The sequence below is a fragment of the Cervus canadensis genome, chromosome 20 (assembly GCF_019320065.1).
Source record: "Cervus canadensis isolate Bull #8, Minnesota chromosome 20, ASM1932006v1, whole genome shotgun sequence".
NCBI classification, from domain to species: Eukaryota; Metazoa; Chordata; class Mammalia; order Artiodactyla; family Cervidae; genus Cervus; species Cervus canadensis.
This window is the reverse complement of record NC_057405.1, coordinates 3,769,485-3,791,992: the sequence shown is the minus strand read 5'-3', so window position 1 is coordinate 3,791,992 and position 22,508 is coordinate 3,769,485. Positions and strand designations below refer to the sequence as shown.

Sequence of the window (22,508 nt, the reverse complement as noted above, 5' to 3'; positions counted from 1 at the left end):
AGGAAGGTTCTTTTGTAAAGGTTCATTCAAAACTCCTTTAGGATGTGGTCTCCTATTGAAGCGAAACTTTAAATTCTTTTACTCTGGGGATGGTGACGTCAGACTCTGTGGCATTTTTGCCTAATGATGTCCACTTGAATAGACAGACCTAAGGGGCCAGGCTGAGGACTTATTTTTCTAGCATCTCTTCTGTGGAAGTGGGTTCATGTTTCACCGTGTATCCTGCAGTCTCTGCGGTACAATCATTGCGTGACTGTCGGCAAGGGCAGGAAGGCCTCCGAGACTGTGGCCCCCAAGGGGAGGACCACCCAGGGAGGAGGGACTGCTAGTGTGGGCTCTTGGCATTTGCACTTCGATTTCAGTGCTGGGTTTCTGTGCGAACATCTACCTATGCTCTTTCAGAATACTTAAGACTCCAATCCACGTACACACCAACACACACACACACACACACACACACAAATTATTATAATTAACAAACAAGTTTAGGATTGTGGGATAAAAGGTATTAGGATAAAAAGATCAATGTACAAAAATCAATGTTATTCCTATAAACGAGCAGTGGAACACTCTGAAAATAAAATAGCTCTCTTTACAACAGTATCAAAAAAAGAATGAAATGCTCAGGAATAAATTTAACAAAAGAAATGCAAGATTTATACACTGAAAGCCACAGAACACTAGAGAAAGCAATTAAGAAGACCTGAGTAAGTGGGAGACAGCCACTGTTCACGGAGCAGAAGACTTGCTGTTGTTAAGATGGGAATACCACCAAACTGATAAACATATACATTCAGCATAATCCCTATCAAAAGTCCAGGTAGCTCTTTGCAGAAATTGACAGGCTAATTTTTTTTTTAATTGGAGTATTGTTGATTTGCAATGTTGTGTTAGTTTCTGGTATACAGAAGAATGATTTTATATATATGTATATTCTTTCCTATTAAATACTACCAGACATTGAGACAGGCTAATTTTAAAATTTGTGTGGAAATGCAGGGGACCCAAAATAGCTACATCAGTATTGAAAAAGAATAACAAAGTTGGAGAACTCAGTTTCTGATTTCAAAACATACTACATAGCTACAGTAATGAAAACAGCATAGTCATAGGATGGACAGTGGTATAGAAGCAATAGTCTAGAAATAAATTCTTAGGTTTGTGGTCAAAGTTTTTCAGCAAAGATGCCAGCACTATTAGATAAGAAAGAATAGTCTTTTTTCAACAAATGGTTCTAGAATAACTAATATTCACATGCAAAAGAATAAAGTTGAACTCCTACGTTATACAACATACAAAAACTCTGATTGGATCATAAATGTAAGAGTTAAAACTATAAAACTCTTAGAAGAAAACAGGAGTAAATCTTTGTGACCTGGATTAGGCAACAATTTCTTAGACATGACCAAGTACAAGATAACAACAACAACAAAAATGTATAATTGTAATTTCATAAAATTCTTCTATGCTTGAAAGGAAACCATTAAGAAAATGAAAAGAAACCCTCAGAATGGGAGAGGATATTTGCAAAACACGCATCTGATCAAGAATTTGTATGCAGAATATATAAAGAATTCTTACTAGTTAACAGTCAAAAGACAAATAATCCAATTAAGTAAGGAGCAAGAAATTAAAATAGGCATTTCTCCAAAAAAGACATGCAAACGGCCCACAAGTGCATGGAAAGACGCTCAGCACCATGCGTCCCTGAGGCAGGCTCAGTCGTGCCTGATGCTTTGAGACCCCGGGGACTGTAGCCCATCAAGCTCCTCTGTCCATGGAGTTTTTCAGGCAATAATACCTGGGCGGGTTGCCATTTCTTCCCCCGGGGGATCTTCCCTCCCCAGGGATCAATCGCCTTGGCAGGTGGATTCTTTACCACTGGTGCCACCTGGGAAGCCCTGTTAGTCATTAGGGAAACACAACTTAAAACCACAATGAAATAATCACTTTAGCCCACTAGGATGGCTGAAGATAAAAAGAAAATAGTAATAATAAGTGTTGGCAAGAATGTGGAATAATCTAAACTCATATGCATTGCTGATGGGATTGTACAGCTGTTTTGGAAGACAGTTTGACAGCTCCTCAAAATGAACATGAGTTTGAGTAAACTTCTGGAGATAGTGAGGGACAGAGAAGTCTGTCGTGCTGGAGTTTGTGGGGTTGCAAACAGCTGGACACGACTTAGTGACTGAATGACAGCAAAGTGTTAAATACAGAGTTACCAGATGAAATCCTTAAGATGTGTTATATATGCAGAAAGAGTGAGATTTATTTTAAGGCATTATCTGAGAGTCCCTTGGACTGCAAGGAGATCCAACCACTCCATCCTAAAGCTCAGTCCTGGGTGTCCATTGGAAGGACTGATGCTGAAGCTGAAACTCCAGTACTTTGGCCACCTCATGCGAAGAGTTGTCTCATTGGAAAAGACGCTGATGCTGGGAGGGATTGGGGGCAGGAGGAGAAGGGGATGACAGAGGATGAAATGGCTGGATGGCATCACTGACTCGATGGACATGAGTTTGAGTAAACTCTGGGAGTTGGTGATGGACAGGGAGGCCTGGAGTGCTGCGATTCATGGGGTCGCCAAGAGTCAGACACGACTGAGCGACTGAACTGAACTGAACTGATCTACCATAGTCATGAAAACTGGCAAGTCCAAAATCTGCAGGCTAGGCCAGCTAGGGTAAAGACCCAGGGTGGAGCTGATTTGCGCTTCATGTCTGAAGCTGTCAGAATTTCCTCTTCCTTGGGAGAGATCAGTCTTTTTCTTAAGGCCGTCAACTGATTTCACCCATTTTATCTAGTGTAATTTACTTTACTCAAATCTACTGATATAAACGTTAGTCTCATCTAAAAATTACCTTCACAGCAATATTTTAACATGCTTGGCCAAATGTATGGGTACCATGGCATAGCCAAGTTAAAAATAAAATTTGTCATCACACCCAGTATTTACACTTCCAGGTATATTTCCTAAAGAATTGAAAAACATATGTCTACGTATATCCAGCTCTGCATCATTTATATCATTTATGATAGCCAAAAAGTGTGAAGAACCCAAAGGTCCATCATCTAATAAATGAATCAACAGAATGTGATACATACACACAATGGATTATTATTTAGCCATAAAAAGAAATGGACTAATAATACATATTACAACATGGATGAAGCTTGAAAACATTATGCTAAGTAAATCCAGATAGAAAAGGCTGCCTAGTGTATGGTTTCATTTATATTAAATATTTCATTTATATGAATAGGCAAATCCATAGAGACAGGAATTAGATTAGTGATTGCCAAGGGCTGGGAGTGGGAAGGGGGTCCAGGAAGGAAGAAATGTGCAGTGATTGTTAATGCGTATGGGATCTCCTCTTAGGGTGATGAAAATGTTCTGAAATTAGATAGTAGTGTCAGTGGCATGCACGTCTCCAGGAATAAACTAAAAGCCATTGAACTATGCCCTTCAAAAGTGTGCATTTTATGGTATGTGAATTAGATCTCAGTTAAGTTTAAAAAGATACTTAAGACTGCAGATGTAAGTGGTCTTGACTGCACAATAAATAGCATCAAGCATTGCTTCTAGAGTGGACAATGTATGCTGGGTCTCATTAATGAAGAGTTAGACGGGGAACCGGAGAAGACAATGGCACCCCACTCCAGTACTCTTGCCTGGAAAATCCCATGGACGGAGGAGCCTGGTGGGCTGCAGTCCATGGGGTTGCTAAGAGTCGGACTCGACTGAGCGACTTCTCTTTCACTTTTCACTTTCATGCATTGGAGAAGGAAATGGCAACCCACTCCAGTGTTCTTGCCTGGAGAATCCCAGGGACGGGGGAGCCGGGGGGGGGGTGCCGTCTATGGGGTCGCACAGAGTCGGACACGACTGAAGCGACTTCGCAGCAGAGGGGGAACATGGGAACCACTATATACTAGGCCCCTCTGTGTCTCCCAGGCGGCACAGTGGTGAAGAACCCACCAGCCAATGCAGGAGACACAGAGGCGCGGGTTCGATCCCTGGGTCGGGAAGATTCCCTGGAGGAGGAAATGGCAACCACTCCAGTATTCTTGCCTGGAGAATCCCGTGGACAGCGCAGCCTGGTGGGCTACAGTCCACGGGTTCGAGAAGAGCCAGACACGGCTGAGCACAAAACAGCCTTCTGTGTCTCAGGAACTGTGTTTATCAGCTCATTCAATCATCCTTAAAAAAAAAAAAAAGAAAAAGAAAAAACATATAGGTTGGTATTATCATCCCTATTTTTTCATATTAGGAAATTGAGCTTTCCTTTAAAATAGTTGGCCGGGGACTTCCTTGACGGTGCAGTGATTAAGATTTCACCTTCCAGGTGGGGTGATTTGGGAGAGTGGCGTGGACACACATACATTACCATATGTAAAGTAGACGGCTAGTGGGGATTTGCTATATGATACAGGGTGCTCAAACCTGGTGCCCTGCGGCCACCTGAAGGGGTGGGATGGGGAGGGAGGGGGGAGAGAGGTTTAAGAGGGAGGGGACGTAGGTATGCTTGTGGCTGATTCATGTTGTTACACGGCAGAAACCAACACAACATTGTAAGCCAGTTATCCTCCAATTAAATAGAAACTAGAATTGTTTTAATGGTCCACATGAAAAAATATGTTAAAAATAATAAAAAATAAAATAGTTGGCCTAAGTCTGTCAATTTAGTAAACTGGGATTAGACCCCCATCTGTCTGTCTTCAGGCTTATAGTCTTCCCATTGTACCTACTGCTTCCATAGGGGAAACCCTGTCCCAACTGGGCCGAGACTGCAGACCCTGTTGCTTTGAACCATGGACAGGTGAATCCCACGGGGCAAAGGGATGAAAGGGACAAGGGTGCTTTTAGAGGAAAAACTAATAAATACAAAAGTCAAGATTGTTACTTTTATAGTAAAGAGAGAATATGAATTTTTTTTTTTAATTATAAGAGTTCACAAAGGACCAAGAAGGAAAGAGACAGGATGGAGGGGAGAGAGCAGGATTTATGACCACAAATCCAAGAGCAGACCCCAAGACCGTCCAGGGAAAGGCAGGTCCAGGAGAGACTGGGAGAGGTCGAGTATTCCCAGAGCAGCAGGCTGGCTTGGGAGAGGCACGGCTGTGTTCGCGGTAACTGACCAGAAGCCTGGTAGGGGTGCTCCTGAGACCAAAACAAGAAAGGCCATTTTTCACCGAGACTAGACTGACACCAGAGGAAGTCACTTGGGATGCTCCAGCGGCCAGGATCCAATGCAGAGACCCAGGCACGAAGGGAGCTGTTGTTGAAGCTCATTTACAGCAGGGGTTTTTAACCTGGGGTCTGTGGATGCTTAGGCTTCCAACGGCCCTTGAACCGCTCCTGTTACATGGAAAGGTTTTGCGTTTATTTGTGCATCTTTTTATGAGGAGAGAGTTATTAGGTTTTTAAAGGGCCTGTGATGGGCGAAAGGTTTTAAAAAATCAGCTTCAGTGTTTCTCTTAAAGTGCCAGGCTCATTTTCTGGCTGTGTGATAGATTGTGTGAAATGGTCTGGCACTCCTAATTTTTGGAATAAAAATGAATTCTTAGTGAATGATCTCACTGCCTGCAGTGCTGTCTGATTCTGTCCTGGCATTTGATAGAACTTGTTCGGGGATTAGGTAAGACAGGATGTTGGTACATTTCAGGTCATTAAACCAAGGAAGGCAGAAAAAAAAGAAATCTTGCTAAGTATATTGTGGAGTTGAACTAAATGCTGAGTAGCTAAGAGATGTTCTTTGTGCATTATGCCTACACTTTTGAACCCTTAAGAGTAGACTGAGGTGGTGGAGAAAGCTCCACTGCATTAAGAAATGCAATGCATTAGTTAATGCCTGTCTTTCCAAGAAATATTGTTTTACTTGTCCTTTTACAGAGGAGGTGTGGAAGGTTGTGGTGTTCTAGGTTGTGTAACATTTTTGTAAGTGGATACAACTAGTATGAGCTTCCCAGGTGGCTCAGTCCTAAAGAATCTGTCTGACAAGAAGGAAACAGTAGCTAGATCCCTGGTTGGGAAGATCCCCTGGAGAAGGAAATAGCAACTCACTCCAGTATTCTTGCTTGGAGAATTCCATGGACAGAGAAGCCTGGCAGGCTTATAGTGCGTGGGGGTCGCAAAAGAGTTAGACATGACTTAGAGACTAAACAACAACAATAGTGTAGATCTGAGAGAAACAGCAAAAGTTGCCTTTTCACCTGGTAACCAGCATTCTCACAGTTCTGGTTTCAAGACTAGGAGAATAATGAAAAATATATTACAGGAGACCTCATGTGTATGAAAGGTTTTGTTGAATGGCGTGCTGCCGTCCCCTCCTCACTACCCAAAAGGTTATTTTCCACCTGTCTTTTCCTTCAGCTTTTTTCTGGTGTGCCCTTTACTAAGTTGACTGGCAGCCCCAGTCAACACACATGCCCATGTCTACTCCTGCAGAGAGCTTAGTTACTGACTGCCTGATTTCCTGGATGTCTTTGACCTAACAGTGGAAAATATGGTACATGAGCCCTAAATGCCACTTCAGAATCTGCTTTGGGTGTTTTTCTATGTGGGCATTGTCAAGATCATGATGTTCTTCAAAGATCAGGACCCAGAGGAAGATACTGCGTGTACATATCTTCACTGCCATGTCTCATGATAGAGGATAGGTGTCCATGCTTAGAATTCACTTGGAGAGAATAATCTGGGTCATTTTAAAATAAGAAGCCTGATAGTATTTTAAGAAACTGCAATATGAAAAGAGTTTTTAATTCTAGTATACCTCATGAAATGTAACCATTTTAGTGCTAACAAGCTAATCGGCTTTTTGCAAAAATGTCTAAATGGCTGAAGGACCTGCGGCTTTGTCACTTGACTTTGACAGTTTACTGGTAGCACGTGGAAAAGTGGACCTGTTTGCTTTGGGGAGAGGGATGTAGTTTCCGCAGAGTGCAGTGGACAGCAGTGTTGCGGAGGAAAGGGGTGAGCTTTGGAGTCACACTGGCATGGATACAGATCACCTGTCATCCCCTCTTACCTCCTCCAGTGTGACCTTGGGCAAGGCACGTTGCCTCTCTGAGCCATGGTTCTCTCATTCACTCGGTAGGCTAATAATACTCATAATATTCCTAACACAGTTCCTAGAATGTGGAAGTTTTGAGTCATTAAAAAGTATGATTATTACTATGCTTAATGATAGGTCAGTATTTATATTCTAAAGCTACAGAAACCCCCGGTATATTTTGGATTGGGTATTTTCCTTTATAGTGAAGTATAGTTGATTTTTTTTTTTTTTTCGGGTATACAGCAAAGTGGTTCAGATCTATTCTTCTCAGATTCTTTTCTCTTATAGGTTATTACAAGATACTGAATACAGTTCCTTGTGCTATACAGTAAATCCTTGTTGGTTATCTATTTTATATACAGTAGTGTGTACATGTTAAGACTCTAAATTTAACCCTTCCCCCCGTCCCCTTTGTTATCACATTGTGTGTTTTCAACACTTGTTTCTTTTTAGCTGCTTCTTTTCAGAATTGTCAGTGGCAAATTGTTCTGACTTCACTATCCTCTTAGGGGTGGAAATCTGAACACGCTCTCCACTATATTTTGGGAAGGTAAAACCTTGAGAATCAAAGAAGTGAATTTTCTAACTGGGGTTCTCCAACTAGAGTACCTTGGCATCTGAAATGTGTAAGTGGAAACTTTCAGAAATGTTTTATCTTAATTAATTTTCTCCATCCTGTCTGAAGTGGCTGCTCCCCAGTTCTTTCTCTGTTGCAGAAAAAAAAAGCACATTTCCTCATATCACCTTCCCATGCCACTAGAACAAAACACAAAAGCCACAAGACCTATGATTCAAAGGTCTTCTGCCTCATACAAGTGACTGTTGAAATTCGGTTTGAAATGTATATTCAAAAAAAAAAAAACCTCACCTCTGTAGTTTCTTAAAAAATTAACGTCGATGGACCCCTTTCTTTTCAAAGCCCTTCTGGTCATAAAATAGTACGTGAGTACTGTCTTTAGTGTTTCTGAGGATGAATATGGGCTCCAGGACCGCTCACAAGTTAGCATGTTTATCACTAAAGCTGTCACCAAATTTCTGGTAATATTTTTATACAGCATGGGACCAGCAGAACGTTTGAGATTTAACCTTTTCCAGCAGATGGTAGTCTCAAGATGGAATTTGTAATTTTAGAATTAAGTTTTGAACTCTCGTCTTGTTTTCTGACCACTGTAATTTCTCTTTCTATTCGATTCAGAGGGAAAGAGTGATGGAGTGTGTGTGTATCTGTGTAGATGGACATTATTTATTAACCTTAAAAAACCAATACTGTGACTTTGCACAGAAGGACCAGAGTGGCATTTTGAGGCTCCTGAAAGTCAGATTGGCTCAATGGTATCATCCAGGTACAATCCCATTGTGATGTGAGCAAAATCAGGTTATTTAGCCTGGTGACTCTCCTCAAGTGAAATAGTATAAATACACTGGAGATGATTAGCTTAAAAACACTGTATCCCAGAGCATAATATCTCTGTCCTCTTAAATTTTGGCAGACCTGGATTCTGGTTCAAATAAGAGCAGAAAACAGCTCTTGAATATTTTGTCATGTTTTCTTCTTATCATTCTGAATCCCAGTAAGGTAGGAAGAGGTGATCAGGAGAGGAGAGAATTGACAGCTGGACGCAGGAAGCAATATTGGAAATTGGAAAATCATTAAACCAAACCACTTTTATGTTTCTTAGAAATAATGTAGCTGGTATTAGATTTGGTATGTAGATAAAAATATTTCCACCTGGAGTTGCCTGGGGGGAAGCAAAGAGGGCTTTGCTCATCAAATCTCATTCAAGCCACTGTGAAAATTTTAGCTAAGAGTGGTTGTAGAGTAAAAGAATGCAATCAGCCTTACTTATACAAGAAGTACCTTCTAGAAAACCTGATCATTTTACAGCTAATGGGAATAACTGTTCCCTTGCCCACTGCTTGCAGCTGGAGACCTGCTTGTACTTTTTTATGACTATTGCTATAATTAAATACCATTTACTTTTTCTTAGCTGAAGAATGCAGGTCCCCCTGACTTTTTCTTCTAAGTGAATTTAAGTTTGTGCAAGAGGGAATTTCTTACAGATAATTTCCCTTCTCTGGGATATGTGACTTGACTTGTAAGTGAATGCACAGTAACCATTCAGATGTCCCTTTTTAAAACTTTCCCCCAGCCTCTCTAACAGTAAATATGAAGAAACGAAAAGGCAGTGCTTTCACGCTTAGTATAGCGTTACCATATCTCCTCACCCACCTTTTCCTAAGAGCAGTCTGGTGAACCACGGCGAGGTTTCGTGAGGTCTTTGGACATCAGTCTAGTTGAGAAGCAACCATGAGAGCAGGAAGTGTCCGTGATGATCTCACTCACCGTTGTTTCAAGACACCTAAATGTACCCAGGAGGAGGTCAGTAAATGCTTGCTGAAGAGATGATTGAGTGTTGTCCTGTGAGCTTCTGGGGTCCAAAATACTGCCTAGAAAGCTAGTGCATGAGGCAGCCTAGAGCTGCACTGTTGAATAAGGTGCCCACTCACCACGTAGGCCTCTTTAAATGTACATCAATTTAAATTGATTAAAATTTAAAATTCAGTTCTTCTGTCTCACTAGGAACTTTTAAGCTCTATGGAGTTCTTGAAAGTTCTATGGAGAACCACTTTAGACACCACAGATACTGAATATTTTCCTCATCAGAGAAAGCTGTGTTTAGACAGCCCTGGTAGAGTATCATTAGCAGAAGCCAAAGTTAGTGGCCCCAGCCCTTCTGAAGTGAGATTCCCATGTAACCCTGATGTTCCCTCACACTGCAAAAAGTAACCCTTTTAGATCTCTCCTCCATACTGTAGGAACTCAGTCAGGAAAGGTGGCTAGCCCACAGAGGTGCCATCTCTTTGAAACTAAGAGTCCAGCAACAATAGGGCTGTTTGCCAGACTGACATTCCCAGGGGTCTACACGAATTTGGCTACGCTGGTTGTTCGAATAGTGAAACATTTTACCAGCTACTACAGAGCTGCTGTTTTAAGCTCTTCCAGGACCTCCTTCCTATGCCCCAGAGGCCCTGACTGTTCACCTAGGATGTCCCCAGCCTCCCCTTAATCCAGCAAAATGAATTAATGCCCGTCCCGTCCCCAGGGGTCAGAGGCTGCTCACAACCCCATCCCAGTACTGCAGACTGTTTGTTACCTGTTGACCTTGACTTCAAGGGGAGACTGCTTCCTGAGAGTCATTCTTAAGGGCGCCCCATCCCTACCATGGCCAAGTCCCTGATCACAGAACCATTAGTCTCAAGAAGAGTTTTAAAAGCATTTTATTCAACTTCCTCATTTTACTGAGGAAATCACGTCCAGAGTTACTCAGCGCATTTGTGGCCATTTCAAAGATAAAACTCTCCTAACTCAGTTTTGTTCTGTTTTGGGGTTGGTTTGTTTTTCGTTCCTTTGTTTTGTTTTTGCTGTCTCTTCCTGTTGTCAGTTTCCTTAGCTGTGAAATGGGGATCAGTATCTTTATACCTGGCAAAGTTGTTAGTAAAAAGAACAGTGATACCCAATATTTTATGTATGTGTTAGGAGTTTGCGAAAACTCTTGTCTGCCGTCTCATTCGATCGTCACAGGAACCGGTGAAAGGCATTGGGCCCAGAGGCGATGAATGACCTGCCCTTAATAGCAAAGCTCCTCTGAGTGGCAACCCTCTAAGTCTCTTAGGGCTCAGGAAACTATAAACTCTCTCGTAAATGTACGATAACAGAACCACATGGCATTAGAAGTTTTTAAGCTTGTGGTATTTTGCAGTTCAAGATTCAGTGACATTGAAAGTGTAATTTTATTCAAGCAACTTCTTTTTTTTTTACTTTGATAATATGCCAATTGCACAGACTTTGGTTCAGCATTAAAACAGAAATGAGCTGCTCCGAAGTACATTCTTTAAATGAGAGAATCCAAATTTGTAATCAGCTTTAAAAATGCAGTTGTGTAGTTTGAGTAGCTAAAGAGCTTTTAGTAATCATTTCTGTTACTTAATGGTGGCTTTTTTTTTTTTTTTTTTTCTCTTTCCCTCCCAAGTAATTAGGCCCTTTGGAAAAAACAAAGTATGTTCTTTGAGGGTGAGTGGTCATCTCCTCTCAGTTCAATTCAGTCGTGTCCGACTCTTTGTGACCCCATGGACTGCAGCACGCCAGGCTTCCCTGTCCATCACCAACTCCTGGAGCTTGCTGAAACTCATGTCCATCGAGTTGGTGATGCCATCCAACCATCTCATCCTCTGTCATCCCTTTCTCCTCCTGCCTTCAATCTTTTATCATCATCTTATTTTTCTCATCCTATAGGCCTGGTATACTTAGAAAATTAATCGTATACCCTATTGTAGCAAAGAAAAAAAATCGCTTAGAAGTCCTTCTACCCACTTGAAGGTATAAAGTATAAAGAAAAGCTTCAGTGGAGGAAGTGGTCCACTTCTTGATACATCTTGGGTCTTTTGATAGATTTGATGGAAGCACCCCTTAGTTTTTGAGAAGATTGTTGAGATCAATTTAACTCACTCCTAAAAAAAATTAAATTTATACCCCCTTCTTTTTCTCTCTATGAACTGCAGGCATTATATAGTGTATACTAAACTATGCAGAAACTAAGTTTCTAGATGAGGGCAAGAGTGGGTGTTATTTCATTCCATGTAACAAAAAAAATCTCTCTTCCATTTTTTTTTATCAGTGTGTGAAAATGGTGGCCTCCACTACATCAATTGTAGTAGTAAATGGCAACTCGCTCCAGTATTCTTGCCTGGAAAATTCCATGGACAGAGGAGCCTGGCAGACCATATAGTCCATGGGGTCGCAAAGAGTCAGACATGACTGAGCGCGCACACATACTCCGTCAATTATCCTGCAAGGTTAACTACATAAAGGGTAGAGAGAAAGAAAATTTATTAGAAAAGGCCATAAATGGAAAGAAACTTGGGGTTGCGAACTCTGCTTTAGCATTACTAAACTTGCAGTCTCACTTGAGAAGGATGTGTTTGTAGGTTTGGTGGTTTTTGAAAGTGTGTGTGTGTGTCTTCGTTCTTCTCTGTGTGAGCAGACTCTCAACTCTCAGCTGTGCTGAGATACAGCCTCCCTTCTGTCCATATAAAACCTGGGACGTGTTTGCAGTTACTTGGACTCTTCTTGTGTTTTATACTATTTTCACTGCTTCCTACAGATAGTGCTGGAGGTGTTGACAGAAAAATGTCTAAGGGTAGCATTTGGATTGATAGCTTGACTAGGAGTCACTGAGTCTTTGGATTATCTTGGAGTCATTCAAGACATTAGGCTTGATCTTTGACATTGCAAACCTTTAATTCCTCCAGACTTACTAGGGGAGAAGGGGGAGTGATGAGCAAGCACATACTTTCGAACCTCACCATCACCAGTTTCTGTACCAGGGCACTCAGCATTACGTGAGATAAAGCTTGTAAGGCGCTCGGCACTAGAGTCGACACATCGTGAGCACTTGGGAGGGTTAGCCGTGATTACTGGCTTGTCTGATTTAATTTTGTCCTCACATCTCTTTCTGCTCCCTGATGGCCATTCTGAAGAGCAGTCAGATGTCCAAGAAATGGGAAAATACCAAATGCATGGGAAATGCAAGGCTTTGGTCTTCCAGAAACAGAATTTATCAGTGCACAAAGAAAAATGAATGTGTTTTTTTTTTTCACGATGATGTGTCGATGACTTCCATACTCCCTCCACGGAAGAGGGGCAATTCCTCCCTTGTCCAGATCCAACTCAGTCCCATCTAATGAGGGCCACTTGATGGAAAACTTACCTTATTCCCATTTCCCTCTTTATTATGTGAAAAACAATGAGCTGCTGATTATCATCTGTGTGAGAAAGAAAGTACAGTCTAAGTGTGGTTGTCCCTGATTAGAACTTTGTTAAGGTGTGTGACGGGCAAGTGGGTTTCTCCTGTGCCTTCAGTAAAGAGGGTAGCTAAACAAATGAACCAAAACTCATGCTGTGGCAGGAGTGGAAGTTGGTACAGCTTTTCTGAACAGTCACCAGGACCCTCAAAGCTCGCTCCACTTGACCCCACAATTCTTTTTCTAGGAATCTACCTAGGAAGATACACAGACATTCAGGCAATTAGGGTTAGTGATATTCAGATACATCTGTCAAAGTGTCATTTGCAATAACAAAAGAAAAGAAAACAATATGTCATTCCCCAAGTGAGATAAGTAATGAAATAAAACACTTTTCTACACAGACATTGAAAAGCATGTTTCTGAAGGATTTTTAATGACTTGAGGAAATGCTCACATTCATATAATATTGAATTAAAAAGGAGAAACTAAGCTCTGTTTTTGTATATCTGAAAAGAATACCAGTCCACAATCCCTTATCCCCAGTTCTGAATGCGTTTGCTTCAAACATCACAAACGTCTCTTGGTGACTTGTTTGGTAGAAAAATCTGACCTGAACTAATGTGAAGTTTTGTTTTATCTGACCAAATAAGAATATGCATCTACTTTGCTGCAGAACTGTCTAATATGTGTGATTACAGAGTGCTGCTTCAGATTCTGATGGGGCATCATACAGTAAATGGTAGTTTAGCATCATAATACTCTCTAACACCAAGCAGTTCTGAACTCTGAAGTGTATCTGGCCCAGGAGTTTCATTTAAGGGGTCATGAGCCTATACAACAAAATATCATGAATGACTTATCAGTGTCAAGGTTGCAGTGCATGTTTATTTTTTCTTGATTCTTTTCCATAAAATTTTCAGGTGTTCTAGAATAAGCATGTATTAATTTATCCTCAGGAAAAAATAAGGACTGTTATTTTCTAAGAAAACATATTTGAGGTATCAGAGGATCATCTCATTTCAGTTGGAATCCACAAATTTATCACTTACTTCAAATTTATCACAACTCTTTCTGTTGTTGTTTAGTCGCTAGGTCGTGTCCGACTCTTTGTGACCCCATGGACTGTGGCCCGCCAGGCTCCTCTGTTCACAGGATTTCCCAGGCGGGAATCCTGGAGTGGCCTGCCATTTCCTTCTCCATTGTTTCCTGTATCTTCTTGTTAATATAGCCAGGTGTGTCTTTTGAACCAAAGTGTTCTGATGTGTTGAAAGAAAACATTCAGGAGATGAAACAGAGAGATAGCTGACTGGGTATGTCCAAGCTGCTTTGGGGTTCAGAGGAGCACCCAGTGAGGGATGCGTTTCACCCGTGGTGAGCCCTGGCATCGACACCTGCATTATTTTATCCAGTTCTGTTTGGCTGGACCTGTCCTGAGGCACAGGACGTTAGCGGTCATGAAATCGGAGGATGGGGTGTAGCAGATTGCAGGAGCGAGGGGACGATGTTAACGTGCAAGGTTTCCTGTGCTAATGGACAGTCTTCCTCCCCAACCAGGTGGATGCCCGCTGACCTGGCGCAAGGCGGCCCCACAAGGTTTTGGGGTCCATGTCTGAATGGATTGCTGTAGCCTTCTCTTCTCTCCCTTCGCCCAGTTCCCTGCATCCTAAGACTCGAAGCCAGCACGGGACCTGGAAAAATTACATGTAAGTTTTGACTAAGGTTTCTTTCCTCCAACCACACAAGGCTAAGAATTTTCTGAGATGATAATAACAAGGGGTCTTGAGAATTATCATTGAGGAAGGGAACAGGGGTTAGACTCTGCCTGTGGGTGGTTCCCTAACTCGGTGGATCTTAACCACTATCATGCTTCAGAATTGCCTGGACGGCTTGTGAAAGTCCAGCTTGCTGAAGCTCATGCCCAGACTCCTGGATTCAGGAGATCTAGGGGCCTCTGAGAATTTACTTTACTAACAAATTTCCAAGTGATGCCGATGAGGCTGGTCCAGAGACCCCACTTTGAGAATCACTGCTTTAACTCAAGTGTGACTGATAAGAGGAATGATGAAGGTAGAAACGTGTATGAAACTGAAATGAAGACATTAGTGCTGTACTTAATACATGAACTCAACTCTCAGGAAAGAGACTTTTAGGGCCTTCTCAGCACCGTCGCCTTTGAAAGTCCATCCAAGTAGATGCCATTATTCTGTGCCAGCTCAACTCCAGAGGCGCGGGTACCAGCCGTTCTCTGCCCTTGCCTTTCAACAGGGGTGACTGACAGTGCTGGTAGCAGGCTGTGGCGATGGCCACCGTCTTTCCCCATGGGTCTTCATCATGCTTTGAGACATACTCCAAAGGGAAAATCTTTTTTCTCCTGGGCTAGAAAATATATTGTCCCCTTTCAAAGTGAATCATCCCAGTGTGATCGTTCCCCTCATACTCTTAAATGTGACTTGATTTGCAAAAGGCAAATGTGAAGGAAGGTGAACTTCTAATCAAAAGTCTAAGCCAGCAAAACCAGTGTTTTGTGGGCCTTTATGTTCTCAGGACTGACATATTTGGAAGATAAGCATGTTTCTGTGTTAGCTTTGGGACAAGCCAGTCACCTCTCTGCTGAAGGCAAGAACAATTTAGTCCATGTTCATAGAATAAAGTAGAAGAGATTGACTCAATAACTGCACACTTGGATATATGGGAGCATACATGCTAATGTACACATGTACCTGTGAACCTGTATGAATTTTGTATGTTTCTAAGCTTTCAGTGTAGGAGTTCTCACAACATGTTGTCTTTTGTTTCACTGAATCAATGTGCGTGTGAAAATAGTCTGAGTGATGCTGTCTAGGAAATGTTTAAGAAATTTATGGGCGTTTTGAATCTGTGGATAAGCATGGTGGTTTATAACATTTTACTTGATATGGTTTATGTTATCATTCAAAGCAGCAATTAGGGCTTACAGTTCTTTTATTATAACTCTCTGAAATGGAGAACAGTCACTTAAAAAAAAAAAAAACTTTTTTTAATTGAAAGTAGTCACTTTTTTTAAATAAAGTGATTGAACAGCACCAGAATGGCCAGCATGATTTGGCATTGCTTTCATTTTACAGACAAAGAAACTGATTATCAGAAAGGGTTAAAATAATGGAAGGAAGGAAAGAAGGAAGAAAGGAAGGGCTCCAAGAATCACATAGAAAGAAGTAGCCAAGGCCACCTGTAAAATTTGAGGGTCCCTGTACAAGATGAATATGTGGAGTTGCTTGGGAATAGTCACTTTTAATAAAGCAATTCCAAAGCAGATATGTAATGAAGGAGCATTACCTTCTACCTAGATGTTAACAGAACCCCAGATTTAACATGGGGTTAAATGCACTTAACAGATTTAAGTGCATGCATTTAAAATAAAAATCACAAAATCAGAAAAATAAGACCAAAAGAGCAAGAGGTGATGAAAGAGTTGTAGAAGGAATTAATTCAGAATTGTCTTCTGGGAGCTGCCCAGAGGGTAACAGGGCTGGTGATCGGGCTGGCAGAGTTGTGAGCGAGGTAATTACCTATGATCACTCTGCCCTTACAAATGATAACGTCTCTGTCAAGCATTAATTGGTTATACTGCACCACATTCTGGGAAGTTTCAGTTTATGAAGTGTGTTCACCATGAAGTAGAAGAAATGGGTTGGATCCAATGTTCCTTCATCTCCCTCCTGCTTTCCTGTGCTGGCATCTGTGAGTGTACATGTTTACACTTGAGGTTTCCCTGGTGGATGACCTTGGGTGTCAGTTTAATAACTACAAGGCAAGCCAGGATGGGTAGCAGGCGGCTGGGACCCCTTGGGTGACTTGGAGCAGAGCCTCCTGCTGGGCCTGGTGCCCACGTCCTGGCCCCCTCCCTGCAGCCTTGGGTGAGGCAGCCAACACACCAGGTGCCCGGAGCACCTCTGTGAGAGTCATGGGGACGCCCCTGGTGGTCCAGTGATGAGACTCCACACTGTCAAGGCACGGGACGTGGGTTCAATCCCTGGTCAGGGAAATAAAATCCCTCATGCCATGTGGCGTGGCCAATAAGTAGATTTAAAAAAAAAAAAATAATGTCTTGGCAATTCCCTGGTGGTGTAGTGTTTAGGACTCTGCACTTTTCACTGCCATGGACCTGGTTAAAAAATAAATTAAAAAGTAAAGTTTGAAAAATGAATACTGTGCATTTGGTGGCAAGGAGTATATGGGACCCCATGGTGCTTTCCTTTCAGTTTTGCCGTCAACCTAAAACTGCACTAAAATAGTTATTAATATGAGAAACTGAACACTAGGCAATATGATGATTCCTCAGAAAATTAAACGTAGAATGACCTGACCATGTGTGTGTTTTCAGTCGTGCCCAGCTCTCTGCGACCCTGTGGACTGCAGCCCGCCAGCCTCCTCTGCCCGTGGAGTTCTCCCGGCAGGAACACTGGAATGGGTTGCCATTTCCTCCTCCAGGGGACCTTCCCGACCCAGGGACTGAACCCATGTCTCCTGCATCTCCCACACTGGCAGGTGGATTCTTATCACTGTGCCACCTGGGACGCCTAGAAGGACCGTATGATTCTGCAGTTCCTCTCCTGGGTGTATACTTAAAAGTAGTGAAAACCGAGCTTTGAACAAATACTTGTGCATCCATGTTCATACATCATTATTCCCAATAGCCCAAGGTGGAAGCAACTCATTCAACCACGAATGAAGAAAATGTGGAATACACATACAAGAGAATATTATTTAGTCTTAAAAATATGGAATTCTGGCACATGCTCCAACATGGATGAAACATGTGATACCAAGTGAAATGAGTGAGACACAGAATGACAGATACCGTATGATCCCACTTACGTGATGTGCCCAGACTAGTCAAGGCCATCGGAAGTGTAGAAGGGCCTGGGAATAGAGGGGAGAGAGAAGCTAGTGTTACCGGGTACAGAGTTTCACTTTGGGAAGATGAAAGAGTTCTGGAGATGGATGGTGGTCACGGCTGCACAGTACTTTGAACGGCTTCCCAGGTGGCTCAGTGGTGAAGAACCTGCTTGCCAACGCAGGAGACACAGAACCTGTGAACTCGATCCCTGGGTTGGGAAGATCCCTTGCAGAAGGAGATGGCAACCTGCTCCAGTATTCCTGCCTGACAGTCCCATGGACAGAGGAGCCTGGCAGGCTGCAGTCCATGGGGTCGCAAAGAGTCAGATGTGGCTCAGCAATTAGAACAACAACTCCATCCGCTGAACTGTACTCTTAAAAAATGGTTTAAGTGGTAAATGTCATGTTGTGGATATTTTACCACACACACACACCCACACACAAAAATACCCTGACTACCAGAATTTACTTTCCTTCTGAGAATAGCGGCAGAACACTAAGAGACCCTCGGCAGGAATGCTCTAGTCTGAGTAGGCGGAGGACGCATAGGTGTCCGTGTCCCTCACACCTTCCCAGGCACCCTCTGGGCAAAGGTGAGGGCCTGCAGAATATTAGACTTCAGTCTCAGGAATGGGTTTTCTATCGGGACAAGGACAAATTTGTCCGAAACCGCTAGGGAAATTTGCCATCGATACCCATCCCCTCCACTAAAAGCTCATGTGCGCATGCAGGAAAGCCGCTTTCCTGGGCTGGAGGGGATGAGCACACCCGTGTGCTCCTGTCGGGGGACTGCTGCAGGTCACGTGAATTATGCCTTCATTAGTGAGTCCGGGTACCACAGCCCAGGATGCCTGAATAGCGGAGGCCGTTGACAGGTCTTAGCCGTGGGGGCAGACCTGAAGACAGGACCAGGACTTGCCCCAGAGTGAAGCCTAGCAGAAAGTAGAAACTTGGAAAGAAAATTAGTAGCAAATAGCTCTCCTGCAACAGGGCTTCTCACTCTAATGCCTGTTTGACATCCTCCCAGTGAAGTGTGGCTTATCCCCCATCAGCAAATCTCTGTAATACCGGATATTGTTGCACCCATACCTCACAGAACAGCTGTAGCAGTAACATGGAGGCCTGCGAGGAGCGAGAAGGATTGAACCCACTGAGTTAGTCCATTTGGGCCCTAATTTGGAGGAGGGAGGCGGATTTTGCATTTTATCCTGTGTTTCTAGTGAACCAGCCTTGGAGAACCATCAGTGAGTTGTAATTCCTAAAGAGCAGTACAGAAGGATTCGTAGTTTCAGAGAGCTTGGAAACTTCTGTCCTGAATCATCCCGCATCCTCCTAAGACATCAGAATCATTTATACATATGAGCATGCTTGTGTGTGGCCTTCATAGTTTCAAAGAGCTTAGAAACTTCTGTCCTGAATCGTCCCACACCCTCCTAAGACATCAGAATCATTTATACATATGAGCATGCCTGTGCGTGGCCTTCCTCGGTGACTCACAAGGTTAAGAATCTGCCTGCAATGCAGGAGACCCGGGTCTGATCCCTGGGTTGGGAATCTCCCCTGGAGAAGGGAATGGCTACCCACTCCAGTATTCTGGCCTGGAGAATTCCTTGGACAGAGGAGCAAGGTGGGCTGCAGTCCATGGGGTCGCAAAGAGTCAGATACAACTGAACACCTTTCAAAAAGATAATAATAATAAATGCATGTGTGTGAATTATATACATAGATACATACATAAATGTGTATGTATGTGTTTGGCTCGAGGAAAAAGTATAACCAAAAAATAATTGAAATAAAATCATCAAAGTTGAAGTCCAGTAGATATAAATCAGCCCCTCATTTCCAACCCAGACATTCCAAACCTGCTTAGAAATACTCTCCCTGCTTTTTGCTTAGGTGCTAGAGAACAGGGCATAGCAAGAAAGGTTTTGGAGTCAGTTGCTATAGGGAGCTGCTAAGACATCAGACAGTTGGAATGAAATGTTTTTATGGAAAAGAAAATTCAGGGGAGCAAGTCTTAAGAGAGGAGAAGTAAATGCTTTTTCATCTTTGACATCACACGTAAATACTGGCACCCTAAGCTTGAGTTGAAACAACAGGGATATAGATTCTAATCAAAACAAGTTCAGCCCCAGGAGTTCAGAGACCATGATTTTTAGATGGACACCCTGACACAGATTGTCTACAACAGCCCCCAGAGGGAAAGACATGAGCTAGAGAAAGCCAACAAAGACAGCCTTTGGGGGCTCTCCTGATCGACTCTTAGGGCTCCGAGAATCAGGTGTACCTGGATACAGGCACTGAATTCATATTTAGTGATGGCTCAGCTACCTGGAACCCAACTAACCAGAACCCTGAATTAACCAGCCTTGGTACTTCCCACCGCCACTCCACCCCCACCCCCTCACACCCCACACCCCACCCTACCGCACAAATCCCACTTCCCTTTTTCAGTGATAGAGATTCAGAAAACAAGATAGCTTTGGTTTAATAAAGTTAGCAAATATACCCTGGAGGATATTTGTAGCTGATGACACTGACCTGCTGAATCACTGAGAACGGTTAGATCCTTTATAAGTAGAAAAAGAAACTGCTTTGAAAAGATTTTGAACAGAAAGCATTTTCTAGCTGTCAGTTCCCCAGAAAATTGAAACAAATCAAAAAAGATCTTCTTGTCTTCAAATAATTTAGTTAACTTAGATTTTATGGTACCTATTTTCATGTCTTAATAATGATATAAACATATTGACTTAGGATAGAAAAATATACCATTCATTTTGTTCTTGAGAAACCATGCAAGTTTTGGCGTTTACCACCTTTCCAGTACCAGAGTTTAAATCTCAGATAATTATTTTTATGCTTATTCTGTTTATTCTAGTTGGAGGCACTCTAAAAGTTGTGATGTTAATGATAAGAATGTTATATAAAATAACTTCATGAATATATATATTTAGCTCTTATTGTCATTGGGGAACCGTTGGCATAGTTTTGAAGCCAATTCTGTTTTTTTTTTTTAAAGAATGTATGTGATTCTTTGTAACATACTGGCTCACAGTCATGTTCTGCTCAAGGCACCATCAGGATTAATTTTCATTGTCTGCACATACACTGATGGTGCAGGTGGTGGTGATGTAACCAGTGTGGTAGTAGACGTGTCCGAATCTGAGAAGGTGCTCGCTATGCGTTCCCGACTCAGCCATGGAGGTGGCAGAGCCGCTCGCCAGATGACGTCCGTTGTAGTGCAAGCAGTTTATCAATTTCTTCTAATCATTTCCAATGTGCTGCTTCTTAGAAATAGTTTGTGTGCTCCTTCTTGGATGTGCCTTTGCGAACAAAGTCACAGTGCTCTCTGAGCCATGATTTAACCCAAGGGAGAGCTACCCTCTTCCAGAGACACACCCCTTAAACTGACCACTGTGAGGTCCCTGGCCCCTGGAGCTCTGGGGCGGCTGGAGCGTGCCCAGACCGTGGTCACAGTGAGGAAGGACGCTGTTGCGAAGCTCTGTTGAGGAGCAGCATTCTGAGAGTCCTGGTCAGGCTTAACTAGAAGATATAACCTATTGTTTCCAGCAGATTTTCCCTGTATTTCATGTCTGCTTTGTCACCAGCCCAGGTTACGATAACGATCCCATGTATTAAGTGTTCTCAGTGACTAGAAAGAACAGAATCAGAAACTAATGAATTGTTTCCTTTTATCAAAATAGAGTTAGCTTTACTTTCCCAATTATGACAGTAATACAAGCTTATGAAACAAACTTTATAAAATAGCAGAATAGAATAAAGAAAATAAGTCACTTTTAATCCAGCTATCCAAATGCAACCTACCTGTTAACGCCTACTTTTCTGTGTTTTTCCAGACTTTTTTCCTTTCGTCAACCGGTTCCAAATTGACAGTCAGTACTCTGGACTGCTGACATCCCACAAATTGGTGGGATTCAGAAATGATAACTTTGTTATCATTCTATAGGACAGTGATCTCCTGGTTCCTTATTTTTCTCCCTTCAAATTACATTCCTCAACTCTTACAAGAGCAGATACCTCTGTAGACTCAGCATTGTGTTTATCAAGTGGAAATTGTTATTAACTTTTTTTTTCCATTTCTGGATTCTGTCAATGAATGCAATTTTTGAGTGACCCTACAAGATCCTAGTGGGCCTTGGGAATGATAAAAGAAAGATTTGATGTGGTCCCAGATGGTTTTAGTGTTATATCAATTGGTTGTGTTCTTGATAGGTAAAAATTTGCAATTGATACACCATAAGACAATTTGGCAGAAGGGGGAAATGTTGATGAGCCGGATTCCTCACCCGTATTCCCCAACCGTACTCCAGACAATATGGACTCCAATAAAATTCTGATTTTATATTCAAATATAGCCCCTTCTGTGCTGTGAACCAGAGGGTTTTCCTTTGCATCATTTGTCATTGTTGTTGTTCAGTCACTAGGTCGTGTCCCACTCTTTGCGACCCCATGGAGTGCATCACACCAGGCTTCCCTGTTCTTCACTATCTCCTGGAGTTTGCTCAAACTCATGTCCACTGAGTCGGTGATGCCACCCAACTACCTCATCCTCTGTCACCCCCTTGTTCTCCCGCCCTCAATCTTTCCCAGCATCAGAGTCTTTTCCAGTGAGTCGGCTCTTTGCATCAGGTGGCCAAAGGATTGGAGCTTCGGCTTCAATATCAGTCCTTCCAGTGAGTACTCAGGGTAGATTTCCTTTAGAATTGAGTGGTTGGATCTCCTTGCTGTCCAAAGGACACTCAGGAG

The 22,508-nt window shown here is 42.5% G+C and overlaps 1 protein-coding gene across 2 annotated transcripts in view; it reads left to right on the top strand.

Moving 5' to 3' along the window:
- The window catches only part of BACH2 (BTB domain and CNC homolog 2), a 375,591-nt gene that overhangs the window by 204,392 nt on the left and 148,691 nt on the right, over nt 1–22,508 (top strand). The window contains exon 3 of one of the 2 annotated variants that reach the window (XM_043438955.1): nt 14,418–14,566. The exons of the other annotated variant lie outside the window; for it this stretch is intronic. The gene's annotated coding sequence lies outside the window, so the exon portion shown is untranslated. The remainder of the gene's footprint in view (nt 1–14,417; nt 14,567–22,508) is intronic. 2 annotated transcript variants of the gene reach the window in all.